This window comes from Bos indicus, chromosome 3 (genome assembly GCF_029378745.1).
Source record: "Bos indicus isolate NIAB-ARS_2022 breed Sahiwal x Tharparkar chromosome 3, NIAB-ARS_B.indTharparkar_mat_pri_1.0, whole genome shotgun sequence".
NCBI lineage: Eukaryota > Metazoa > Chordata > Mammalia > Artiodactyla > Bovidae > Bos > Bos indicus.
Window position 1 is genome coordinate 104,086,190 of NC_091762.1, and position 26,009 is coordinate 104,112,198.

Sequence of the window (26,009 nt, forward strand, 5' to 3'; positions counted from 1 at the left end):
CTGAGCCAGCTCCCATGAGGAAAAGAACCCACACTGGTGGAAGACCAGAGGTGTGGCTACAAAGCCCACACGTGTTTTCCAGAAAGGTGTGTGATGGCTGTCACGGGGGCAGTGCAGATAGCACCGTGAAATAAGTTAGTCATGGGCTCAACGAATGTTCCTTTCAATCTAGGTGTGAGATACAACTAAATGTTTCCCATGATTTGTTTCATATATATATGTGTATATATTTGGTCTGTTATCACATTTCAAGGGAAATATGTCCACTCAGTAAAGTTCTTTGTGGTCCCTAAAGAGGTGGTGTACAAAGATGAGTGGTAACACTAATGTAATAATTATGTTGTGGCCATTCTGGATGTACCAAAATGTGGCCCAAAGTTTACCAAGACCTCCTGGCCTTTCTTAATCTACACTACTGATAGTTTACCATGAATGATGTTGGATTCATGATCCCCGAAAAAGAAGATTTAGCTTCAGGACCAGGGACCAGGCTTGATCACTCAAGAGCTTTTGTGTAGCAGAGTTTTATTAAAGTAAAAAACGGACAGAGAAAGCTGCTGACATAGACATCAGAAGAGGGATGGAGAGTGCCCCCATCGCTAGTCTTAGAAAAGGGAGTTATATACTTTTTCAATTGGTTATTACAATAAATCAAAATAATGTCTCAAGGTTGTCAAGGTTTTATAAGACCCACTCCCACAATATACATTTTAAGATAATGGGATTAAAACTAACAATGGAAAGGTCTTACCAGACCCACTCCAATAATATACATTTGAAAAATGACAGGATTATTCAGAAGGTTCTCAAGAAGGAGAAACATGTCCTCAAGCAGGATACATTGTTGTTATATAGTCATTGGTACAGAATTTAAGGAAAAACATATCCTTGAGCAAGAGAGTTCCAGATAAACATTGATTTCTGCTTTACTGACTATGCCAAAGCCTTTGTCTGTGTGGATCACAACAAACTGTGGAAAATTCTGAAAGAGATGGAAATACCAGACCACCTGACCTGCCTCCTGAGAAATCTGTATGCAGGTCAAGAAGCAACAGTTAGAACTGGACATGGAACAACAGACTGGTTCCAAATCGGGAAAGGAGTATATCAAGGCTGCATACTGTCACCCTGCTTATTTAACTTATATGCAGAGTACATCATGAGAAATGCTGGGTTGGAAGAAGCACAAGCTGGAATCAAGATCGCTGGGAGAAATCTTAATAACCTCAGATATGCAGATGACACCACACTTACAGCAGAAAACAAAGAACTAAAGAGCCTCTTGATGAAAGGATGAAAGTGAAAGAGGAGAGTGAAAAAGTTGGCTTAAAACTCAACATTCAGAAAACTAAGATCATGGCATCTGGTCCCATCACTTCATGGAAAATAGATGGGGAAACAGTGGGAGACTATTTTCTTGGGCTCCAGAATCACAGCAAATGGTGACTGCAGCCATGAAATTAAAAGATGCTTGCTCCTTGGAAGGAAAGTTATGACCAACTTAGGCAGCATATTAGACAGTAGAGACACTACTTTGCCAACAAAGATCCATCTAGTCAAAGCTATGGTTTTTCCAGTGGTCATGTATGGATGTGAGAGTTGGACTATAAAGAAAGTTGAGCACCGAAGAATTGATGCTTTTGAAGTGTGGTGTTGGAGAAGACTCTTGAGAGTCCCTTGGACTGCAAGGAGATCCAACCAGTCCATCTTAAAGGAAATCAGTCCTGAATACTCTGAAGGACTGATGCTGAAGCTGAAACTCCAGTACTTTGGCTACCTGATGTGAAGAACTGGCTCATTTGAGAAGACCCTTATGCTGGGAAAGACTGAAGGTGGGAGGAGAAGGGGACAACAGAGGATGAGATGGTTGGATGGCATCACCGACTCAAGGGACATGAGTTTGAGTAAGCTCTGGGAGTTGGTGATGGACAGGGAAGCCTGGCGTATTGCAGTCCATAGCATTGCAAAGAGTCAGACATGACTAACTGAACTGAACTGAACTTAGAGTTCAGAAGATGAGGTTTTTTTTTCTTGCAATCATCAGCTCTGGGCTTAAAGAAAAAAAGGTTTTATGTGACTAAGATTAAGGAATGTAGAGACAGAAAAAAAAAAAAAAAAAAGACGTTTGTCCTTCCCTCCTCCTTGAGAATTCCAGACCCCTATCTCCTCTTTGAGAACCCCAAATCCCTTTCTCCTCCTAAGGAACCCCAGACTTCTTATCAACCTGCCTAGAAATTGACTCTCTCATTCCCCTGTTTTCTTTTAGGAGAATTACGTTGCCAAGGGAAAAGGGCGTTGTTTTCTTTCCATAACTATTTCCTGTTGTTGAGGGGCATTGTCCCTAAATTGTTGAGGCAACATATTCTCCTAACTCTCATATTGAGGGTCTCTGATCCAGGGGCCCCAAGTAATAGTTGGAGGAAGTTGTGGCACCTGTAGGGGCCTGGACAACCATTTGTAACTTAGAAGCTTTCAGAAAAAAATCCGGTTACACAGTTACAGATGTAAGGCAAAATAGTCATTAACCAAGCTAAAACATAATCAAAATTAAAAGTTATATTATGTCCATAGTTACATCAGTCCATCTGAGAATTGTTAGATGTCATCAAGAAGAGGTGTCACATATGATTTTTGTTGGTGAAGGTAGTTGCAGAGCTGAAGAAAGCCCTTTCTTTGAAGTGGAGAAACCCACCATGGAAAGCCTTCAATCGATGAGGAGGTTGAAAAGCTGAAAGCTGAGGCACATAGTTAATTCTAAGGCTTCAGGATCTATGACAGTTGCTATTGCTAAGTCACTTCAGTCGTGTCCGACTCTGTGTGATCCCATAGACGGCAGCCCACCAGGCTCCCCCGTCCCTGGGATTCTCCAGACAAGAACACTGGAGTGGGTTGCCATTTCCTTCTCCAATGCATGAAAGTGAAAAGTGAAAGTGAAGTTGCTCAGTCGTGTCCGACCCTCAGCGACCCCATGGACTGCAGCCTTCCACGCTCCTCCATCCATGGGATTTTCCAGGCAAGAGTACTGGAATGGGGTGCCATTGCCTTCTCCGTCTATGACAGTATCTGTGTACAAAAACAGTCTGTCATTGAGATAATCCCATATTGGGCAGGGGGGCAGTTTGAGCCCTCATTAAAGGTATGGGTAAAACTTTAAACCTATGGTCTTGTGTTTCCTGAGTTAGCTTACACAGGTGCCTCATAATAATGTCATTAGACTTTTCAGCTTTCCTGAAGATTTGGGTCTCCAGGAACAGTGTAAGTGATATTCTATTCCTAGAGCTTTTGAGACCCCTTGAGTTATAGCAGCTTTAAAGGTGGAGCATTTTTGCTCTGAGCTTTAGAGTTTAAGATCCCTCTTACATCATGAGAAATCAGTACAGTAAGATTTTGCCCATTAGTAAACTTATGAGCTTTCAGTTCAGTTCAGTCGCTCAATCGTGTCCGACTCTTTTCAACCCCATGAATTGCAGCACGCGAGGCCTCCCTGTCCATCACCAACTCCCGGAGTTCACCCAAACTCATGTCCATTGATTTGGTGATGCCATCCAGCCATCTCATCCACTGTTGTCCCCTTCTCCTCCTGCCCTCAATCCCTCCCAGCATCAGAGTCTTTTCCAATGAGTCAACTCTTTGCATGAGGTGGCCAAAGTATTGGAGTTTCAGCTTTAGCATCAGTCCTTCCAATGAACACCCAGGACTGATATCCTTTAGAATGGACTAGTTGGATCTCCTTGCAGTCCATGGGACTCTCAAGAGTCTTCTCCAACACCACAGTTCAAAAGCATCAATTCTTCAGTGCTCAGCTTTCTTCACAGTCCAACTCTCACATCCATACCTGACCACTGGAAAAACCATAGCCTTGACTAGACAGAACTTTGTTGGCAAAGTAATGTCTCTGCTTTTCAATATGCTATCTAGTTTGGTCATAACTTTCCTTCCAAGGAGTAAGTGTCTTTTAATTTCATGGCTGAAATCACCTTCTGCAGTGATTTTGGAGCCCCCCAAAATAAAGTCTGGCACTGTTTCCACTGTTTCCCCATCTATTTCCCATGAAGTGGTGGGACCAGATGCCATGATCTTCGTTTTCTGAATGTTGAGCTTTAAGCCAACTGTTTCACTCTCCTCTTTCACTTTCATCAAGAGGCTTTTTAGTTCCTCTTCACTTTCTGCCATGAGGGTGGTGTCATCTGCATATCTGAGGTTATTGAGATTTCTCCCAGAAATCTTTTTTTTTTATATTTTATTTTATTTTTTAACTTTACAATATTGTATTGGTTTTGCCATATATCAACATGAATCCGCCAGAGTCTCCCAGCAATCTTGATTCCAGCTTGTTCTTCTTCCAGCCCAGAGTTTCTCATGATGTACTCTGCATATAAGTTAGAGCTTTAGGTATTAGCAAAACAATAGTAGCAATTACCCTTAAAGAATGTGGTCAGAACCTTTTTTCAGTAACAAACAAACAAAGCTCTGATCCTGTGGGCAAGCTCAAAGCAGGAGTCTGCAAGAGAGCAGTTTGAACACTCTTAAAAGCCTTTTAAGTCTCTGGGGAGCAAACCAACTTGTTGGTTTGGGCCTACTGAGTCTCAGTTATAAGTTTATATAAAGACCAGGCAAGTTCCCCATAACCCAGAATCCAAATTACAGTAACCTGTAATGCCCAAGAATCCTCTCAATTGTCTTAAAGTCATGTTTGGCTCATTTAGGAATTTCAGACGATAAAGTATAAGGATTAGATACTTATTATTTGTATATCTTGATGAAGTCTCCATTTATCATTTTACTTTTTTTACACCCAAAATAGGAATGTTGCAAGGACTATTACAGGAAATTAATAGCCCCTGTTCCTTTAAATTTTCAATGATGGGTTAAAAGGATTTTAACCCTTCCTTAACCTCAGACTTCAGTGGGTACTGCTTTTGATGTGGAAATAAGCGAGATTCATTGAGCTTGATAATGACAGGAACAGCATTTTGTGCTTGATTCACAGTTTTTCATCAGCCCACACTTTAGGATTTGCATTTTGTTCAGTTAAAAGAGTGGGTTCCATATTTATGAAAACAAAGGCCTGGACCTTGTTCAATACATCGTTCCCCAGAAGGAGTGAGGGAGACTCTGGCACAATCAGAAACTCATGAGAAAACAGCGTAGAATCTCAGTTGCAGCTTAAAAGGTGACTGAAATAATAGCATTTGGCTCATCCAGACAGCCCCATTACAGTAGTGGATCAGGAGTAAAGTGGCCCAGGGACTTCAGTGAGCACAAAGAAAGTTGCGCCAGTGTCCAAAAGAAAATCACCTGATTAGCCCTCCACAGTTATTAATACCCAGGGTTCCTCAGGTGTAATTAGGATGGGAGCTTGTGTAGGGACCCCCAGGCACCTTCAGTCAGTCCTGATTGTCTTAAGAATCCACCCCCTGGGGCCTACACCTTGGAGGGTGGTGTCTTCTCTAGTATGGTCCTTTGCAGACTGGACAGGGAGCTGAGGGCAGCTTAGATGCCTGAGGGCAATCCCGCTTGAGATGCCCCTCCTTTCCTCAGTAATGACAAGTCCATCCCTTTTCACCTGGGTTCCTCTGGGCATTTTTCCTCAGGCTGTTTCAGAGTGGCTCTAACAGCCATTGCTGGGGCTTCAGTCTTTTGTCTGGTTCTTTCTTTGCTTTTTTGTTTTCCTTCTTGTATTCTCTACCATAATATACCATCTAAACCAGCTATAACAATTTTTCTAAAGACTGATTTGGTCCAAACACCTGTTTTTGTAACCTATGGCAGATATCTGGAGCCGACTGAGTGAGACATCTATCTTTTAAGATTATTTCTCCCTCTGAACTTTTGGAATCAATGTCAGTAAACTTGTGGAGAGCCTCCTGTAGTCTATCTAGGAATTTACCAGGAGTTTTTCTTCTCTCTGTTCTATGTCAGTCAACTTAGCAGAGTCTAAAGTCTCATCATGCATGCTCACTTGAGTCCTTCAAGAATACATCTGACCAACTGGCTGTTATGGGAACCGCTTGGCTCCCAGTAGGGAGGAGGGCTAATTCGTGTTCCCTCTTTCCCCTTGTCTCAGTTCAAGCCATTCATCTCCAAAAGTAGTAGCTTCCCCGAAAACTCAAGCTCTAGAGTTAGGAGTCAGTGTCTGTCCGAAGACATGCATTATATCTCTCCAAGTAAGGTCATAAAGTAAAGTCAATCCCATAAATGCTTCTATGTACGTTTTGAATCCTCTTGATAGTCTCGACTGCAATTGGTACTGTTTGAAATTCTACCAAGACTGAGGCAACCCCTCCTGGAGGGGTACCCTGATTCTCAGCCTGTTCATTTGGGAGCCCCAGATATGGGGCAAAGTAAGAGGACAGAAAGGAGCTGACGGTTTCACACCCAAATCTGCACCCTTAGGACACAAGTCTGGCATGTCTCACAGGGAGATAAAGACCAACACTTATGTCACTTCTACCCATTTCCCTTGTTTCCTACAGAACTGGTCTAATTGTAAAACAGTATTAATTGAGACCTTTCAACCGGCCAGCATTTCTCGTCTTCCAAAGGGTACTGTGGCCATTCGATATCACAGAAGAAGATCAGGTGTGTCTTTTAAAGTTTGGGGGATCAAACCTGTCCCAGCTTTTAAAAATACATTTTAAAGGAGTGGTTCTGGAACTGTTAGCTCCCATCTGTAAGATAGAAAAAAGCGGCATCCACAGCTGTGGCTTTTTTCCCACCGGAAACATCCCTTCCTGTTCTAGATGGGGTGTACACTGACTCTCCACCAAAGCTTTCCTTCCCTGGTCAGACTAAGCCTGTCCCTTACTGATGCAAGCACCATACTTGTCCCTCCCAGTTCTACTGCCGAGGTGGGGTGGAGATGCACAAGGGGTAGACCTGATGGCATACCAGATTGATTTTCAGTTCCTTACCGCCAGGACTTTTGTTTGATTTGCCCTTTTCTCTGATGCCACCCAGAGTGTAAGAGAGTAGCTTTCTGGAAGGTCTACTAGGGGAAGCATCCATGTTCCGTGTGCCGATGCACATTCCCAAGTACAGTCCTGAACACAATAGAACCATAGAGTTACAAAGGGATGAACAAAAAACCCCAAGATGTCTCTTCTGAGTGTCACCACACCAGTATATGTGAGAGCAAAAGGGGTTGTGGAGGGTTGGCCTGCAAGGAAAAAGTGATTTCTGTCCTCAAGTTACTAGGACCAACCCTTCCAGTTCACAGATTCCACAAAAAGACCATCTAGGGAGTTGAGACACAAGCTCTCTAGCCTTCTTTGGTCTGCTAAGTTCTAGTACTACCAAAAGAAGAAACCCGTTTCATTTCCAGTCTGACCAGATCCTGAAATTCCCAATCTTTGTCCTCAAAAACCTCATGGTGACCAGCAATGCTTCTATCCACATAGATTGGAGGCACAGCCATGGCAAAGACTCACTTTCAGGTCTCTGGCCCCTGAGGCAGGCAGCCAAGAGAGTGACCTCTAACCTGAGAGACGTTCCTAAAGTCAGAGTTCTGTATCGCTCCCAAATGTACTCCTAGCAGGGCTAGGCCCTTTCATACATGGGGTCTAAGTAATACTACATAGTAACAGCATGGATCACAAGTCCGTTGAAAGTCTATGATCCAACAGATTAGGGTAGTAGTTCTAATTCCCCATGCAATTATGAAACCGTCAAAGAGACCAGGAAAAGCTGACCAAGAAAGGAAAGTTCAGTCCACAGGCTTCGCCCACTTCTGGCCACTCCCCTCGCAAGGATGTTGGGTATCTCTTGGCACTGGCAGGTGGGTATAAACCCCCGACAAGGCTCCCCTTTTGGGGGCTGCCTTCAGTCATTATGAGGCACCACGAAGTCACAGAGCAGGGTTCATCACTTGCTTCACACAGGGTGTGTCATTCATTCATGCAAGCACACGGTAGAGTTAGTAGGTTCAGTTCAGTTCAGTTGCTCAGTCGTGTCCAACTCTTTGCAACCCCATGAGCCGCAACACACCAGGCCTCTCTGTCCATCAGCAACTCCCGGAGTCCACCCAAACCCATGTCTATCGAGTTGGTGTTGCCATCCAACCATCTCACCCTCTGTCGTCCCTTTCTCTTCCTGCCCTCAATCTTTCCAGCATCAGGGTCCTTTCAAATGAGTCAGCTCTTCTCATCAGGTGGCCAAAGTATTGGAGTTTCAGCTTCAACATCAGTCCCTCCAATGAACACCCAGGACTGATCTCCTTAAGGATCGACTGGTTGGATCTCCTTGCAGTCCAAGGAACTCTCAAGAGTCTTCTCCAACACCACAGTTCAAAAGTATCAATTCTTGGGTGCTCAGCCGTCTTTATAGTCCAACTCTCATATCCATACATGACCACTGGAAAAACCATAGCCTTGACTAGATGGACCTTTGTTGGCAAAGTAATGTCTCTGCTTTTGAATATGCTGTTTAGATTGGTCATAACTTTTCTTCCAAGGAGTAAGCGTCTTAATGTCATGGCTGCAGTCACCACCTGCAGTGATTCTGGAGCCCCCCACCCCCCACCAAAATAAGTCTAACACTATTTCCACTGATTCCCCATCTATTTGTCATGAAGTGATGGGACCGGATGCTATGATCTTAGTTTTCTGATTGTTGAGTTTTAAGCCTACTTTTTCACTCTCCTCTTTCACTTTCATCAAGAGGCTCTTTAGTTCTTCTTCACTTTCTGCCATAAGGGTGGTGTCATCTGCGTATCTGAAGTTATTGATATTTCTCCTGGAAATCTTGATTCCAGCTTGTGCTTCTTCCAGCCCAGCATTTCTCATGATGTACTCTGCATATACGTTAAATAAGCAGGGTGACAGTATGCAGCCTTGACATACTCCTTTCCTGATTTGGAACCAGTCTGTTGTTCCATGTCCAGTTCTAACTTGCTTCTTGACCTACATACAGATTTCTCAGGAGGCAGGTCAGGTGGTCTGGTATTCCCATCTCTTTCAGAATTTTCCACAGTTTATTGTGATCCACACAGTCAAAGGCTTTGGCATAGTCAATAAAGCAGAAGTAGATGTTTTTCTGGAACTCTCTCGCTTTTTCAATGATCCAACGGATATTGGCAGTTTGATCTCTGATTCCTCTGCCTTTTCTAAAACCAGCTTGAATATCTGGAAGTTCACAGTTCACGTACTGTTGAAGCCTGGCTTGGAGAATTTTGAGCATTACTTTGCTAGCGTGTAAGATGAGTGCAATTGTGTGGTAGTTTGAACATTTTTTGGCATTGCCCTTCTTTGGGATTGGAATGAAAACTGACCTTTTCCAGTCCTGTGGCCACTGCTGAGTTTTCCAAGTTTGCTGGCATATTGAGTGCAACACTTTCACAGCATCATCTTTCAGGATTTGGAATGGCTCAACTGGAATCCCATCATCTCCACTAGCTTTGTTCGTAGTGATGCTTTCTAAGGCCCATTTGACTTTGCATTCCAGGATGTCTGACTGTAGGTGAGTGATCACACCCTTATGGTTATCTGGGTCGTGAAGATCTTTTTTGGATAGTTCTTCTGTGTATTCTTGTAACTTCTTCTTAATATCTTCTGCTTCTATTAGGTCCATACCATTTCTGTCCTTATTGTGTCCATCTTTGCATGAAATATTCCCTGGGTATCTCTAATTTTCTTGAAGAGATCTCTAGTCTTTCCCTTTCTATTGTTTTAGGGAAGTCCCTGGAAGGGACATTTGAAATTGAGAGGAAGTAGTGCTCCACCCAGCCTCCTTTCCCTGCTAACAAAGGCAACAACTTTTTCCCAGGCATGTAGGGAGGCCTAAAGTTTCAGCAGTAAAATGACACATTTCCCCTCATTCTAATCCACCCCTGGAGCAAAACAAATTAAGCACTCATAATACCCAGCAGAAAACTGTTCATTTTGGATTCACTGAACAAAGAAGGAAATAGTGTATCCATCCTGCTTTCTTGTAGCACTGCATCCAGGGGCCCTTCCTCCTTTGGGATATCTGTGGCTAGCACAGGGTATGGGGATGGTAACTCTTAAAGAACAAGTGCTTGGTAGCCTCTGAATTCTTATCCAGAGATTCTTGGGTAGGGGGGGTGGTTTATTTTAGGGAAAAACCAAAGAACAGAGTGGGACCATCCAAGAGTATGGGATTCACATGCCAGGTGACACAAAAGAACTTGCTTATCTTTGGTCCATTCTCCTCATGGATACTACATCGGAAACTAGAATTCATTTTTTTTTCTTTTTTTTAAATAAGCTTTCCATTTTATAGTATTAAATTTATAGAAAATTTTAGATGGTTTGCAATGGTAGTAAATAGAATTCCCATATATTCCAAACTCAGTTTCCCCTATTAGTAATATCTTATGTTAGTGTGGTACACTTATTATAATTAACTAAACAATGCTGCTAAGCACTTCAGTCGTGTCCGACTCTGTGCGACCCCATAGATGGCAGCCCACCAGGCTCCCCCGTCCTTGGGATTCTCCAGGCAAGAACACTGGAGTGGGTTGCCATTTCCTTCTCCAATGCATGAAACTGAAAAGTGAAAGTGAAGTCGCTCAGTCGTGTCCGACTCTTAGCGACCCCATGGACAGCTGCCTACCAGGCTCCTCCATTCATGGTATTTTTCAGGCAAGAGTACTGGAGTGGGGTGCCATTGCCTTCTCCGAACTAAACAATAATGATACATTATTATTAACTAAAGTCTACATGGACTTCCTTGGAAACTCAGCAGTAAAGTAAATGCCTGAAATGCAGGAGACTTGCATGAGATACGGGTTTGATCCCTGGGTCTGGAAGATCCTTGAAGTAGGAAATGGCAACCCACTTCAGTATTCTTGCTTGGGAAAGCCTAGGGATAGAAGAGCCTGGCAGGCTACAGTACACGGGGTTGCAAAAGAGGCAGACAGAAATGAGTGACTAAACAACAACAATACCTTATTCAAACCTGTTTTGCTTTTTTCCTTTTAGTTTTATTGAGAAATAGTTGACGTATGTCATTGTATTAGGTTTAAGTTGTACAGCACGATAGTTTGGTTTACATGTATTGTGAAGTGATTACCACATATTAGTTAACATCCGTCATCTCATATAGATATGATAAAAACAAAGAAGAAAATTCTCCTTATGATGAGAACTCTTAGGCTTTACTCTCTTAACAGCATATCTATATATCATATAGCAGTATTAACTATAGTCATCATGTTGTACATTACATCCCTAACATTTATTTATCTTATGACTAGAAGTTTGTACCTTTTTACCACTTTTCCTCTAAGTCTCCCTCTCTTTGATCCCTCCCCTGGTAATCACAAATCTGTTTTCTTTTTCTGTGAATTTGGTGTTTTGTTTATTTTGATCTTTTAGATTCCACATATAAATGAGATCACACAGTTTTGGTCTTTCTTTGTCTTCTTTATTTCACTGAGCATAATGCCTTCAAGATCCATCCATGTTGTCACAAATAGTAGGATTTCCTTGTTTTTTATGTCTTAATAGTATTCCATTGTGTATATATATCACAGTTTATATATTCACCCATTGAATGGACTCTTGGGTTGTTTTTGTGTCTTGGCAACTGTACATAATGCTGCAATGAACATTGGGGGCTGATATCTTTTTGAGTCAATGTCTTCATTTCCTTTGGAAATATTCCCAGAAGTGGAATTGCTAGATCATTTGGTAGTTTTATTTTTAACTTTTTGAGGAACCTCCATACTGTTTATCGTAGTGTTTGCAGCAATTTACATTCCCACCAATAGTGAACAAGAGTTCCTTTTTCTCCACATCCATGCCAGCATTTATTATTTCTTGCCTTTTTGATGATGGCCATTCTAACAGGTATGAGGCGATCAGATTTGCTTGTTGTTGCTGTTCAGTTGCTAAGTTATATCTGATTCTTTGCCACCCCATGGACTATAGCACACCATGCTCCACTATCTCCCTGAGTTTGCTAAAATTCACGTCCATTGAGTTGGTGATGCTAGCTAACCATCTCATTGTCTGCCGGCCCCTTCTCCTTTTGCCTTCAATCTTTCCCAGCATCACGGTCTTTTGCAGTGAGTCAGCTGTGTGCATCAGGTGGTCAAAGTATTCGAGCCTCAGCTTCATCACCAGTCCTTCCAATTTAGTTTTTACCAAATGCCCTTTTTCTGTTCCAGGATTCCATCCAGGATACCTCATTACATTTACTTGTTATAGTTTCTTAGGCTCCTCTTGGCTGCGTCACTTGCTCAGAACTTACCTTGTTTTTGGTGACCTGGACAGTTTTGAGGAGAATTGGTCAAGTATTTTATGGGATGTCTCTCAACTTCTTTGTCTGATGTTTTTCTCATAATTAGACAGGGATTATGGCCTTTGGGGATGAAGACCAGAGAAGTAGGTTACCATTTTTTGTCACATCATTTCAAGAGTACCTACCATTAACACAACTTATCACTACTAATGTTAACCTTGATCACTTGGCTGAGGTAATATTTGCTAGGTTTTTCCACTGTAAAATTACTCTTCCCCTCCCCGCCGCTTTCCATGTTTTTCTGTTTAGGAAGTTACTGTGTGCAGCTTGCGTGTAAGGAGTGGGAAGTTATGCTCCACCTCCTTGAGGGCAGAATATCTACATAAAGTATTTGGGATATTTTTGCCCAGGAGATGTCTCGTCTCTCTCACTTACTTATTTTTACAGTCACTTATTTATATCACCCAGTGACTTTTGCTTATATATATCTTTAAAAACTTTATTTATTTTAATTGGAGGATAATTACAATATTGTGATGGCCTCTGCCATACATCTCCAGGAATCGGCCATAGGTGTACATGTGTCCCCTTACATGTGCTTTTTCACCTGGCTGCATGCTTAGAATTTAGAAGGAGGAAACTCAAATTGGATTCTAATGGATATTTGTTTTATATGTTGGTTATACTGATTTGATTATTTTGTTGTTTGCATTGTTCCAACTCCGACCCTGAGGATCTTTTTCAGTTGGTTCCCAATGGTCTCTTTGACATAGCCCCATCTTTGTCTTATTGTGCTTTTCTGTTTTATTTTGTTTGTTTGCATTTTAGCACCTCCTTACTTTCTGGCACTACAAGATGCTGCAGTCACACCTTGTGTATCCTCTTCCAATCCTAGAACGAGTCATTTTTCCAAAGAGCTAGAGATCATTCTTGATTTGCACATTTGCATCTACAACAAACTCATTAGGAAGTGGTGAGAGAGATTTGGAGCAGAAGGGGTAGGACCCTATTTCTTACTGATTTAACTGTTTTACCTTGCTTAATCCCCTGCCAAAGTTTGAAGCCTGTATTTGCTTCCTAGTGTTGCTGTAACATGTTATTTCTTATGGCTGCTGTTGGAGAAGGCAATGGCACCCTACTCCAGTACTCTTGCCTGGAAAATCCCATGGAAGGAGGAGCCTGGTGCACTGCAGTCCATGGGGTCGCTAAGAGTCAGACGTGACTGAAGTGACTTAGCAGCAGCAGCAGCAGCAGCATGGCTGGTGTAACAGATTACATGTTGGCAGGGGTGTATTTATTCTGAAGGTTCTAGGGGAGAATCAGTTCTTTGCCTTTTTAAACTTTTCACGGGTATCTGCATTCCTTAGCTCATGGCCCACTTCGCAATGGCATCTTGCTGCTGCTGCTGCTGCTGCTGCTGCTAAGTCGCTTCAGTCGTGTCTGACTCTGTGCGACCCCATGGACTGCAGCCCACCAGGCTCCCCCATCCCTGGGATTCTCCAGGCAAGAACACTGGAGTGGGTTGCCATTTCCTTCTCCAATGCATGAAAGTGAAAAGTGAAAGTGAAGTCGCTCAGTCGTGCCTGACTCTGCGCGACCCCATGGACTGCAGCCTACCAGGCTCCTCCGTCCATGGGATTTTCCAGGCAAGAGTATTGGAGTGGGTTGCCATTGCCTTCTCCAGCATCTCACTAACCTCTGCTTAATCGCTAGCCAGTCTCCTCTTTCTCTCTCTTCAGCCTTCTTCTTCCATCTTTTAAGGACCCTTGTTGTAACACTGATCCCACCTAGATTATCTAGAATAATATTCCTATTTTAAAGTCTTTAAAGTTCCTTCTGCCATATAAGGTAACATATTCACAGGTTCTGGGGATTAAAACATGAACATCTTTGGAGGGTCTTTATTCTGTCTATCACAGAATCCTAAAACCAAAAAGTGACATTTGCCGATGAATCACAGTTTTAGCTGTTTCCTTTATACCATGCAAGATATTCCAAATCTAAACATTTTCAACAGTTTCAATCATTTCTCCTTTTCCCCCAAAGAGCTAATAATGTTGTTAATATTATTTAATAAACTTTCCTAAAAACTTATGTCACTTTTTGGTGTTTTGCCCAAAAGAGTAGCACAGTTTTCCTCACTAATTCCAATGCTATTTTCCCCCAGTAGAAATTTAGAACACGTGGGTTAAGTAGTTTATGTGAGTGACTTCCTACTCTGACCAAATGATCTCTCAACAAGAAAAGCTAAAGCCTTTATCCAAGTACACAGGGTCATTACACATGATGAAATACATTCATCTGGGGGTTTCCCAGGAGGTGCAGCGATAAAGAATCCTCCTCCCAATGTAGGAGACACAAGAGACTCAGGTTTGATCTCTGGGTCAGGAGGAGGAAATGGCAACCCATTCTAGTATTCTTGCTTGGTAAATGCCATAGACAGAGGAGCCTAGTGGGCTACGGTCCAGGGGGTTGCAAAGAATCAGACATGACTGAGCAAACACGCACACACATATGCACACTGTATACATGTTACACGTGATGATAGGGTCATGAAGTCTCTCAAAGCCTATTTATTCCTTCTGCATCTTTTCCATACTGCAAGTATAAGCCACATCAGTCAATTACATAGATCAGAGAATTTCCAACTATATGTCCTATAAGATGGACCCAATATATTAGACTTAACGTTAAATAATTGTGGAGTTTTTCCCATGGAAAAAAAGTTATAGTAATGAATAGAATGTTATACATTTAAGTGTTTTTCATTAATTTTCCTTAACACTGGTACCTCCTACTGTTTGTCTGTTGGCACATGCTAGCTGACAACAAAAGAAATGAACAAGAAGCCAAGTAATATTACTAGAAAAGTTCAGAGATAAGAGATAACAAATCATGTCTAGATTGATAGCGTATAATGCTTTTCTATAATTTTATGTTGCATACATAGAAATATTTTGCTAGTCAAAATGCTTTCTTATGTACAGAACTCTGTATGCAAAGGATAAATATCTTTCCCTAAATATGATGGAGCCATCTACTATTTCTTCATTGTACTGAAGAGTCTTTACAAAAAGAAGCCATTTCTGTGTTGTGAAAGACTAATATAATTTTGGAGAGGCAAGAATATGGGCTTTGGAGCTAGGTCAATATGAGTATGAACATCTTACCAGCTGCGTGACTTCAAATATATTGCTTAACTAAACAATTTGAATTAGGAATTACGTTAGGTTATTTGCAGAAGATCACAGTTAAAGCAACTTAAATATGAAAGCATCTTATTTCTTCCTCAAAATAGAGAAGTGAAGAGGTAGGCAGTTTGGGACTGGTGTAGTGTCTCTTCGATTATGAAGTTTCTAGGTTCTTCCTTTTGCATCCCCCACCATCTTTAGTACGCAGCTTCCATATTCCAGGTCACTCATGGTCTGCTGTGGCCTCTAATGCTCTAGCCACCTCATCTGCTTTCCAAGCAGCAGGAAGGATAAAGAGCAGACAAAATGTTTCAGGAAGCCCTGCCCAATGACTTCTGCCTCTGTCTATCTGGCTGCTCCTCTCTGCAAGGGCAATGGAAAACAGTTTTTTAACTGGACAGACTGCTCAGAATTTGGAAAGAGAGAATCACATTGGGTTCTGTGGCAGAGATGCCTAAACAACCCCTAACACCCAAGATTTCCTTCTTCTTTTAGTAATAGAATCACCACCTTACCTACCCACCACTGGTTTTACCTGGCTAGTGGCTACTAAGTAGAGGCTATATTTTTCAGCCTCTCTTGCAGTTAGTTGTAGCCATGTGACCATGACCTTTCTGGACCATGTGAACTGAAGTGTCTATCTGCAATTTCCTGAGAAAAGGAACTGCCTGTCCTTCAACTTCCCTCTTCCTCCTTCCCACAGGCTTGGACATGCCTGGGTAGCGGTGAGCCAGCTTTTACGATACAGCTGAGGATAACACTCTTGACAGTGATCAAGTAGCAGGAAAGTACTGGGTTCCTGGATAACTGTGTGAGGCAGAGCCACCTGCTATCCTGGACCTTTGGTGTATCTATGTTGTGTTTTATGAGAGAGAAATAAGCCTCCACTTTGTTCAAGTCACAGTATTTTGGTATTTCTTTGTTATAGCAACTTAGCCTATATCCTATTGTGCCTCAGTTTATTTTTCTGTAACATACCAATAGAATTATGTTCTCCAATGAGTTATTGTGAGGAAAGAAATATAAGTAAGACACCTGGGCTGTGGTTATTATATGTGATCGGTATTGACAAGTTTCACAAGAGAGTTCTGAAGAGGTGTCTAAAGAACTTGGGAGGATATAGTACCAGTGTAATGGAGGCCCATTCCATGTGATTGGATCTTGATTTAGCAACAAAAGCATAAGAACAATAAATGCCTTGAATTTAAATGTGAGCAAGCTAGTTAAAACGTTTAGAAATACTACCTGAGGAAGATTTGGGAGAATGGCATTTAAATATGTAAAATATCATGTATGAAACGAGATGCCAGTCCAGGTTCAATGCACGATACTGGATGCTTGGGGCTGGTGCACTGGGACGACCTGGAGGGATGGTATGGGGAGGGAGGAGGGCTCAGGAGGGGGAGCACACGTATCCTGTGATGGATTCATTTTGATGTTTGGCAAAACTAATACAATTACGTAAAGTTTAAAAATAAAATAAAATTTAAAAAAAAAAAAAAAAGAAATACTACCTGAAACATTTTCCCTTCCTAACAATTTGGATTGTTTCCCTGCCTGAGGCTGACATGAGGGAGGGACAGAATGCTTGGAGGATGAATCAGTGGTAGATACCAGACAGATGCTCCAAAAGAGAAGGTGGAAACAGCCTTCCCTTGGCAGGCTTCAGAAGTGGGATCCAGGAAGGAGCCTCAGGACAGTGTGGGTTTCTTCCTTTGCTCTTATGAGGGGGGAAAAACAGTCAGCAGGAAGTGTGAATTCTGCATTGACAAAAATTTAATTTAAATTCAGTTGGGATGATCCCGTGGAGAAGCTAATGGCTACCCGCTCCAGTAATCGTGCCTGAATTCCATGGACAGGGAAGCCTGGAGGGCTACAGCCCATTGGGTTACAAAGCATCGGCCGTGCCTTTTACAAAGTCAGAGAGCGACTTTCACAAAGACATAAACACGTTGTTTTCTCTGCTATTAGCAGCAGTAGAGGCTTGAGTCTAAGATAGAATTAGTTGTGAAAAATAACTGGGGTCACAAAGAGTCTGACACAACTCAGCGACTAAACAGCAACAATGAACATTATATTCCTTTGCACACCTGAGTCATGGCATGTAAATTTCTATCCTGCTAGATGACACAAGGTTAATACAAAAAAAAAAAAAAAAAAACCCACTATTATAGGTCAATTTCATTTATGAATATGGATTCCATAATCTTGTAACATTGGCAAATTTAATCCTTTAAGATAGTTTAAAAATATACATCACATCCAACAAATGCAAATGTGAAAAGATTTTAAATTAGAAGTTTCAGCCAGAAACGCTGAGGCAGTAGATATTAAATAACATGGTTGTCAGTAGACTATATGGTAAGAATTTCAGAGTAGAGTAAAAAACCAGTTTCATAGTTTCCAACTCCTTCACCCTCAGGGTGTAAAGGCTGTTGGTGCAGGACTTTTAAAGACGACTTTTCTGGACAGAGCTATGCTATTTCTCTCCTCCCCTCTCTCAGTGAGTAGGGGTAGGGCGTTCATTCCTGTTCTCAAGTCATGAGAGAGCTATTTCAGGGGGACCATCTGGATACCTTGGTGTAACTCCTCCAGGTAGTAGACCAGTCTCTGACTCATGCCTGGAACGTGTAAGAGGCAGAGATGGCCGGGCTAGGTGATGCTGTCACAAAGTTGAAGAGGTAATGAATCAAGTGGGCTGCATGGAGGGAGAACTGGTTTAAATCCTTTTAAATCCTGCCCAAGAGAACTGTCTGAAGGAGCCAGGGGACCCCCCCAGAAAGACCCAGTGTAGCGTGGGCCACCAAAAAACAAATGCTGAGGTGGGGAGCAGCCAGTGGAAGGGAAATCATGTCACCTGCATTGTGGTAGGAACAACAGAAATGTTCCCTCTGGGGGCCTTTGCAGAATCCTCAAAGCTACTTCAGGAGAGAAAGAGTCATCTTTGAATATCTGCCAATCCCAGAGAGCTTGAAACTGTTTAACTATTTAAATACTATTTATTTGGTTTCTCTCCCAAACCTGAGAGCCAGCTGGAAGAGAAGGAAATAGATACTCTAGGCAGAAAATGAGAATATAACCATGTCCCTACCTCCTTCCATTCCTGCTGTAAATGTTCATGCAGAAGGTCCAAGTTAGGGAAGGAAAGGAGTTTTTACTTTAAGGAAAGCTTGACAATTTGATCAGTATTTAGAATTGGGCATTCTAGTGCCTGGACAGGGGATCTTCTCTGGTGGTTCAGACGGTAAATCGTCTACGACAGAGACTCTCATGACCATGAGAACTTCTATTATCTAAGAGTCATGTGTATGCCCAAGATTTATTGGAACGGAGTGGAAAAATTCCCCAGTGAATAAGATTTAAAGGCACATTGTGAATCAGATCCAAAAAGCATAAACTTTGTAAAAAATTGGTAAATTAAATTCATGAGAATTTGAAATTTGGGGAATGTATCTACACAACAGAATGCTATTCAGCAAAAAAGCGTGTGAGCTACTAGCGACTAAATAACAGGTACAGAAATATGAGTGAATCATAAAAACAATATGCTCAGGGAAAACAGCCAGACACAAAAGCATATGTACTATATGATTTCATTACATAAAATTCTAGAAAAGGGAATATCAAACTACAGTGACAGGAACCAGATCAGTGATTGCTTGGGGGCTACAATGTTCATCATAGCACTATTCATAATCACCCCAAAATAGAGACAACCCAAATGTCCATCAGCTGATGCATGCATAAATAAAATGTGGTATAGCCATACAGTGGCATGTTATTTGATAATAAAAAGGAATAAGACACAGATACATGCTACAACCTAGATAATCACTGAAACATCATGCTAAGTGAAAGGAGCCAATTACATGGACCACATGTGTGACGCCACTTACATGAATTGTCCAGAACAGGCAAATCTGTAGTGACAGAAAGTAGAATCATGGTTGTCTCAGGCTGCAGGAAGAGTTGGGGTAAAAAGGGTTACAAGGTTTCTTTTGGGGGTGATAAAAATGTTCCAAAATTTATTTTAGTGATGATTGTGCTACTCTGTGAATATACTAAAAAAACACTGAATTGTACTTTTTAAATGTGAAATGTCTCTCAATAAAGATGTGGATTATCTCTCAACAAAGTTAATACCCCAAAAATGTTGGAGATGATTGGAAATCCTTTTATAGAAGAGTCAAGTTGAATTCTTACCAATACCACTAAAAATATATATTTCTAATAAATTAAAAACCTAAATATAAAAAAATGCTAAAAGGGACTTCCCTGGTGATCCAGTGGTTAAGATTCTGCACTTCCAATGCAGGGTGTACAGGTTCGATTCCTGGTCTGGGAACTAAGATCCCATATGCCATGAGGTGCCGCCAAAAAAAAAAAAAAAGAATGCTATTTTTTTTAAGTCATGAATTTATTAGGAAAAAAATTGTAGAAAAATGTTAATGGCCTTAGGAGTAAGGAACATCTTACAGAAGATTCAAAGAGAAAAAGTGTATAAAAGTGATGCATTTGACTATATAAGTAATAAAAACTTTAAAACAATAAATACCTTTATGACATCTAAAGCTTAAGGTATATAATAGACTAAGAGAAAATAGTTTTAAGTATCTGAGAATTAAGATTAATAATGCATAAAAAACTGCTATCATTAATTTAAAAAGGTAAAGAAAATAGGATACCAACAATTTACAAATGGGAAAACACAAGTGCTAATACACATACTAAAATATACATTTGAGCAACTCTCCTAGGAATCAGAGAAATTAAATTTAAAATAAAAAATTCTGGGGCTTTCTTGGTGGCCCAATGGTTAGGACTCTGCCCTCTCTCTGCCAAATGTCCAGGTTCAGTTGCTGGTTGGGAACTAAAATCCTATAAGCTACATGGCATGGCCAAAAAGTAAATAAATAAAAATTTCACCCATCAGATTCTTGAGAAATTTAAAAGATTATTAAAACTGTTAAGAAGAATATGAAAAACTTTCACAGAGGTCACAGGTAATTTTCAAAAAGACTGCAAGTAGAAATATAAATTGATGCAGCCTCTTTGGAAGGCAAACTGGCAGCACAGACTGAAATTTTAAATGTGTGTATTCTGTGATTTAGGAAATCCCCCTCTGGGCTTCTCTGGTGGCTCAGATGGTAAAGAATCCACCTGCAATGCAGGAGACCTGGGTTTGATCCCTGGGTTGGGAAGATCCCCTGGAGGAGAGCATGGCAACCCGCTCCAGTATTCTTGCCTGGAGAATCCCCATGGACAGAGAAGCCTTGTCGGCTGCAGTCCATAGTGTCACAAAGAGTCAGACACGACTGAGTGACTAAGCACACACACACACCTCTAGGCATCTGCCAGAGTAAAGCATTTACCCAAGTGCACAAAATGCTTGTATAAAGGAGTTTACTGTAGCATTGCCTTCATAGGACAAACTGGGAACAATCTGAAGTCTATTAGAGGTAGACTGGCTATGCAAAATTTAAAAGAAAAGGTTGATTTCTATCTACAGAGAATGACCTCCAGGATTTATAACTCGGTGACAAAACAAAGCTAGGGAACAATGTTTGCTATGATGAAAGTGAAAGTGAAAGTCAACCAGTCCTGTCCAACTCTTTCGGACCTCATGGACTGTAGCCCACCAGGCTCCTCTGTCCATGGAATTCTTCAGGCTAGAATACTGGAGTGGATAGCCTTTCCTTTCTCCAGGGGATCTTCCTAACCCAAGGATTGAACCTGGGTCTCCCACATTGCAGGCAAATTCTTTACCAACTGAGCTACCAGAACTACCAGGTTTAGTAAAAGTAAACTCACATAAAACAATGTTATCTGCAGGTTTATCTTATTTAAAACATAAGAGAAAGTCTGATACTATTGAACTGAAAATAATAGCGAATGGTTGCTTAAATTAACATGATATTGAATGTTTTCTAGTAAAGAAATTGCTCTAAGCCCTTTGTAACATTTAACACATTCAAGCTTACAACAACTCTATAAGGTGAAGTGAGGTTAAATAACTTGGCCAGAGTCATGAATAAGTTGCAAAATCCAGATTCAAACTTGGACACTCTAGCTCCAAGAGTTATCAGTCTTAACTTTGGGTATGTGTGGGAAGCGGGACTGGGACTGGGGTATGTTTGAAAGCAGCCATGGCCTAATTTGTAATGTCTTTATTTTGTACTAAGTATAAAAACACATAAAGGAAAGCTAAACAATGAATTCAGGATGATTGTTACAGATGGGGAGAGTGAAATAGAAATAAAATCAATGTGGAGTGTGCAGAAGGTGCATGAACTTTTTGTATCAATAAAAATTCATTTAAAAAGAAATATGACAATTTACCAATGATTAAGCAGATTAGAGAGAGAACTCTGATCCCACTTAATTCATTATTCTTAGAAAAGACATAAGCGTTAACTTATCAGAATGCTTTGAAAACTGGAGATGACTACTTTCTGACACAACAATGAATAAAATGCTCTTAATTTGCAAACTATAGTATGTTAAAGTTGAGATTCAGACAAAATTTAAGCACCTCTTTCTTAAGTATTATCATAAACTATCTTTCCAACCCTTCCCTCCCCTCCTCCTACAAATGATAGGAGAAATCCATGCTCCATTTCCTGCCCATGTTTTGCTGAGTTCCCATTTTATCCTCTGCTCAAGATGTTTGCACCCCACTTCTTTGGTTCACTTAGTCCTTCGGGAACCATCTGCACCTAATCAATACGCAGCATGCAGGCCTTTAACACGTGTTAACAGATTTGGGAAAGATTGAAGACAAGAGGAGAAGTGGACAACAGAGGATGAGATGATTGGATGGCATCACCAATTCAACGCACATGAGTTTGAGCAAGCTCTGGGACATGGTGAAGGACAGGGAAGCCTGGCATTCTGCAGTCCATGGGGTCTCAAAGAATCGGACGTGACTGAGCAACTGAACAACAGCAACAAATAAATCTGGAATGACTGCAGTAGAAATCTCTCTTTTTTTTTTCCTTTGCAGTAGAAATCTTATCCAACAGGAATCAGGACTGGAAATGGAACAATTCAGTTAAAGTCAGAAATCACAAAATGTGATCTATATTTACACTAAATATTTTTGACTTCAAGCATATTTATACATTCATTCACCAATGTTATAATGTAAAGAAAGGTTGAGAAGGAGGATTGAATCCCTGCATTAACTTTCTTGAACATACAACATTCACAACATGCATTTTTATGATTTAAGTTTGGCTTTCTTTAAAGTGGAGCAAGAACTTAAACACACCTGGGAAAGAAATCTGTGTACAGGACTTTAAATTACTTAGAATTATTTACCCAGCTTCTTACAATTGTTTTACCCACACTTATTTCAATGGTAGCTTTTGTTTTTTTCACTAACACAGTCTTTATTGAATTTTTTCAAAGCATTCCACTAAGTTTAAAAACAATTTAATGAAATGATGCAAACACAGAAGGAAAATAGAAAGGGCACCTGTTCCCACACTCAGCTGTATGATTGTTACCATTTTGCTGTACTTGGTTCAGGTTTTTAAAAAAGGAATTAATATTACAGATAGAATTGGAACCTTCTGCACAGTCCACATTGATTTTATTTCTATGTCACCATCTGTAACAATCATCCTGAATTCACTGTTTAGCTTTCCTTTATGTGTTTTTATACTTAGTACATACATGTACCAATATTTATATAGCTTTGTCTTACATGTTTTGACTCTATGTGTAAATTGTATCATGCTGTATTTTTCTCTCATCATTATGTGTTTGAGATTTATCCTTGTTGCTATTTGTAGCTCTAGTTTACTCATTTGAACTGTTGCATTGTATTCTATTTTGCAAATATTCCAAAACGTATTTATTTTCTCTCTGGTTGACTATTTGGGTTATTTCCATTTTCTCCCCCAATAAACAATACTGCGCTGATCATTCCTTCATACATCTCCTTGTATATATATGTGAAAGTTTCCCTAGCAAATATAATAAGAAATGGAATATGGGGGATTTCCTGGTGTCTAGTGGCTAAGACGCCACACTCCCAACGCAGGGGCCTTAGGTTCCATCCCTGGTCAGGAAACTAGATTCCACATACTGCAACTTGAACAAAAGATCCTGCATGGTGCAACTAAAGATCTCACATGCTGTAACTAAGACCTAGCACAACCAAATAACATGAATAAATAAATAAATATTTTTTAAAATTTAGTAAAAAAGAAATGGAATTTTGGTGTCAAAGGGCATGCACATCTTCACATATATTGTCAAATTATTTTCTAATATGGTTTTAACAATTTATGCTTTCACTAGCAGTGAGTGAGTTCACTGCTGTATAGCCAACACTCATGCTATCAGTCTTTAAAGATTTTTCCCATTTAGATGAGTGTGGAATGGTATCCCAGGTGGTTTTATTTTGATCTGGCTTATCTATAATGAGATGAATGATCTTTCCATACATTTGTTGGCCGTCTAGATGTCTCTTCTCATAATTGCTTGCTTCTCCCCTTTGCCAATCCCTCCATTATTTATAGTTTATTCCTGATCTGCAGAAACCTGGTTAAATTCTAGATACCTATCTTTGTCACTTAAATGAATTGCAAGTGTCTTTCTCAGACTGCAGCTCGTAATTTATCTTTGCTCATGTCATATTTTGTTGCATAAATATTTTTAAAATAGAGGTAATCACATTTAATAGTCTATTCTGTCATGGTTTATGCTTTTGAGGTTTAGGAAATACTTACCTGAGAGAAAGATTCTCCTTACATACTCTTCAAAATGTCTTGAAGCTTTATTTTTTCATATTTAGGTGGCTTGTTTTACTTAGATATGGTTTTCGGTGTGGTGTGGGGATAGGGACCTTCCATCTTTCCTTTCTCTCTCTTTCTTTCTCTTCTCTATATACATACAGTCATCTTACCCTGCTGCTGCGGCTGCTGCTAAGTCGCTTCAGTCGTGTCCGACTCTGTGCGACCCCATAGACGGCAGCCCACCAGGCTTCCCCGTCCCTGGGATTCTCCGGCAAGAACACTGGAGTGGGTTGCCATTTCCTTCTGCAATGCAGGAAAGTGAAAATGAAAGGGAAGTCGCTTAGTCCTGTCCGACTCTTAGCGACCCCATTGACTGCAGCCCACCAGGATCCTCCATCCATGGGATTTTCCAGGCAAGAGTACTGGAGTGGGGTGCCACCGCCTTCTCTGTCATCTTACCCTAGGTTCTCTGAAAAACAGAGCCTGAGGTACCACCTACATGCTGAAGTACAGAGAGGGGCAATCCTAGGGCAGCAATAACTAAGGAAAAGAGAAGTGAGGTGTGGGAGAAAGAAAGCAAGTACAAGCTTGATATGTTACCAACCTTGTCACGGCTTCCCAAGGGAATCCACCCTTGGTCACCCAGGACATTGTCCCAGCAAGTCCTGTGGAGGCACCACACCTCAGAACTGTCAGTCAGAGAGAGGAGGAAGGGGTAACAGCTTATCTGCTGGCTCCTCTTTTCTCCTTCCTCTTCATGGTTGAAAGTTACTCCACTGAAAGTTAAATCACTTCTGGGTTGTTATACCAACGTAATGGGGAAGCCAGTCTCCAGAAGCCAAGTACTTGTGTGGTACTTGATGCTTTGTTTGAACTGATAGTGATGGAAGAGCCATATCCCCCATGAGTCCGGTAGGATGAGACCTGAACACCAGAGCCATTGTGTCTTCCGCCCTTTTGGGAGCAGTGGAGGCCACACCAAAGTCAGGCTCTCACTCTATGCTAACACTGAGACAGCTGGAAATATTAGGAGATGAAAAACACTGGTAGTGACTGGGGCTCCCAGTGGGGAAGTGGGTCCAGGTAAATTATTTGGATCCTTAACAACCAATTTTCTACTTATTTAATAGCTAATCTGTAATGACACCAGGACCCAGGAGAAAGAAGCAGTGACCCCACAAGAGACTGACCCAGACTTGCCTGAGAGGGTCCAGGAGTCTTCGGCAGAGACGTAGGTCAGCTTTGGCCCACTGCGGGGTGGGGGCACTGAGTGTAGCAGGGCCTGCATGGGACCTTTTGAAGGAGGTCCCCATTATCTTCATTACCTCCACCATAGTTTGGCCTCAGGTCAAATAATAGGGACGGAACACAGCCCTGCCCATCAACAGAAAATTGGATTAAAGATTTACTGAGCATGGCCCCACCAATCAGAACAAGATCCAGTTTCCCCCTCAGACAGTCTCTCCCACCAGGAAGCTTCCAAAAGCCTCTTATCCTTCTCCATTAGAGGGCAGACAGACTGAAAACCACATCACAGAAAACTAACCAATCTGATCACATGGACCACAGCCTTGTCTAACTCAAGGAAACTACAAGCCATGCCTGTTGGGCCACCCAAGACGGACGGGTCATGGTGGAGAGTTCTGACAAAACATGGTCCACTGGAGAAAGGAATGGCAAAGCACTTCAGTATTCTTGCCTTGAGAACCCCATGAACAGTATGAAAAGGCAAAAAGACAGGACACTGAAAGATGAACTCCCCAGGTCGGTAGGTGCCCAATATGCGACTGGAGATCAGTGGAGAAGTAACTCCAGGATGAATGAAGAGATGGAGCCAAAGCAAAAACAACACCCAGTTGTGGATGTGACT

At 41.2% G+C, this 26,009-nt stretch overlaps 1 long non-coding RNA gene across 2 annotated transcripts in view; it reads left to right on the top strand.

Moving 5' to 3' along the window:
* The window catches only part of LOC109557103 (uncharacterized), a 47,571-nt gene extending 24,262 nt beyond the window's left edge, over positions 1-23,309 (top strand). Inside the window, exon 4 of one of the 2 annotated variants that reach the window (XR_011565927.1) lies at positions 22,155-23,309. This is a non-coding gene — a long non-coding RNA (uncharacterized lncRNA). Of the gene's footprint in view, positions 1-16,098; positions 16,758-22,154 lie in introns of those variants that run through there. The other variant, XR_011565926.1, reaches the window with a different exon arrangement.
* Positions 23,310-26,009: the final 2,700 nt, after the last annotated feature.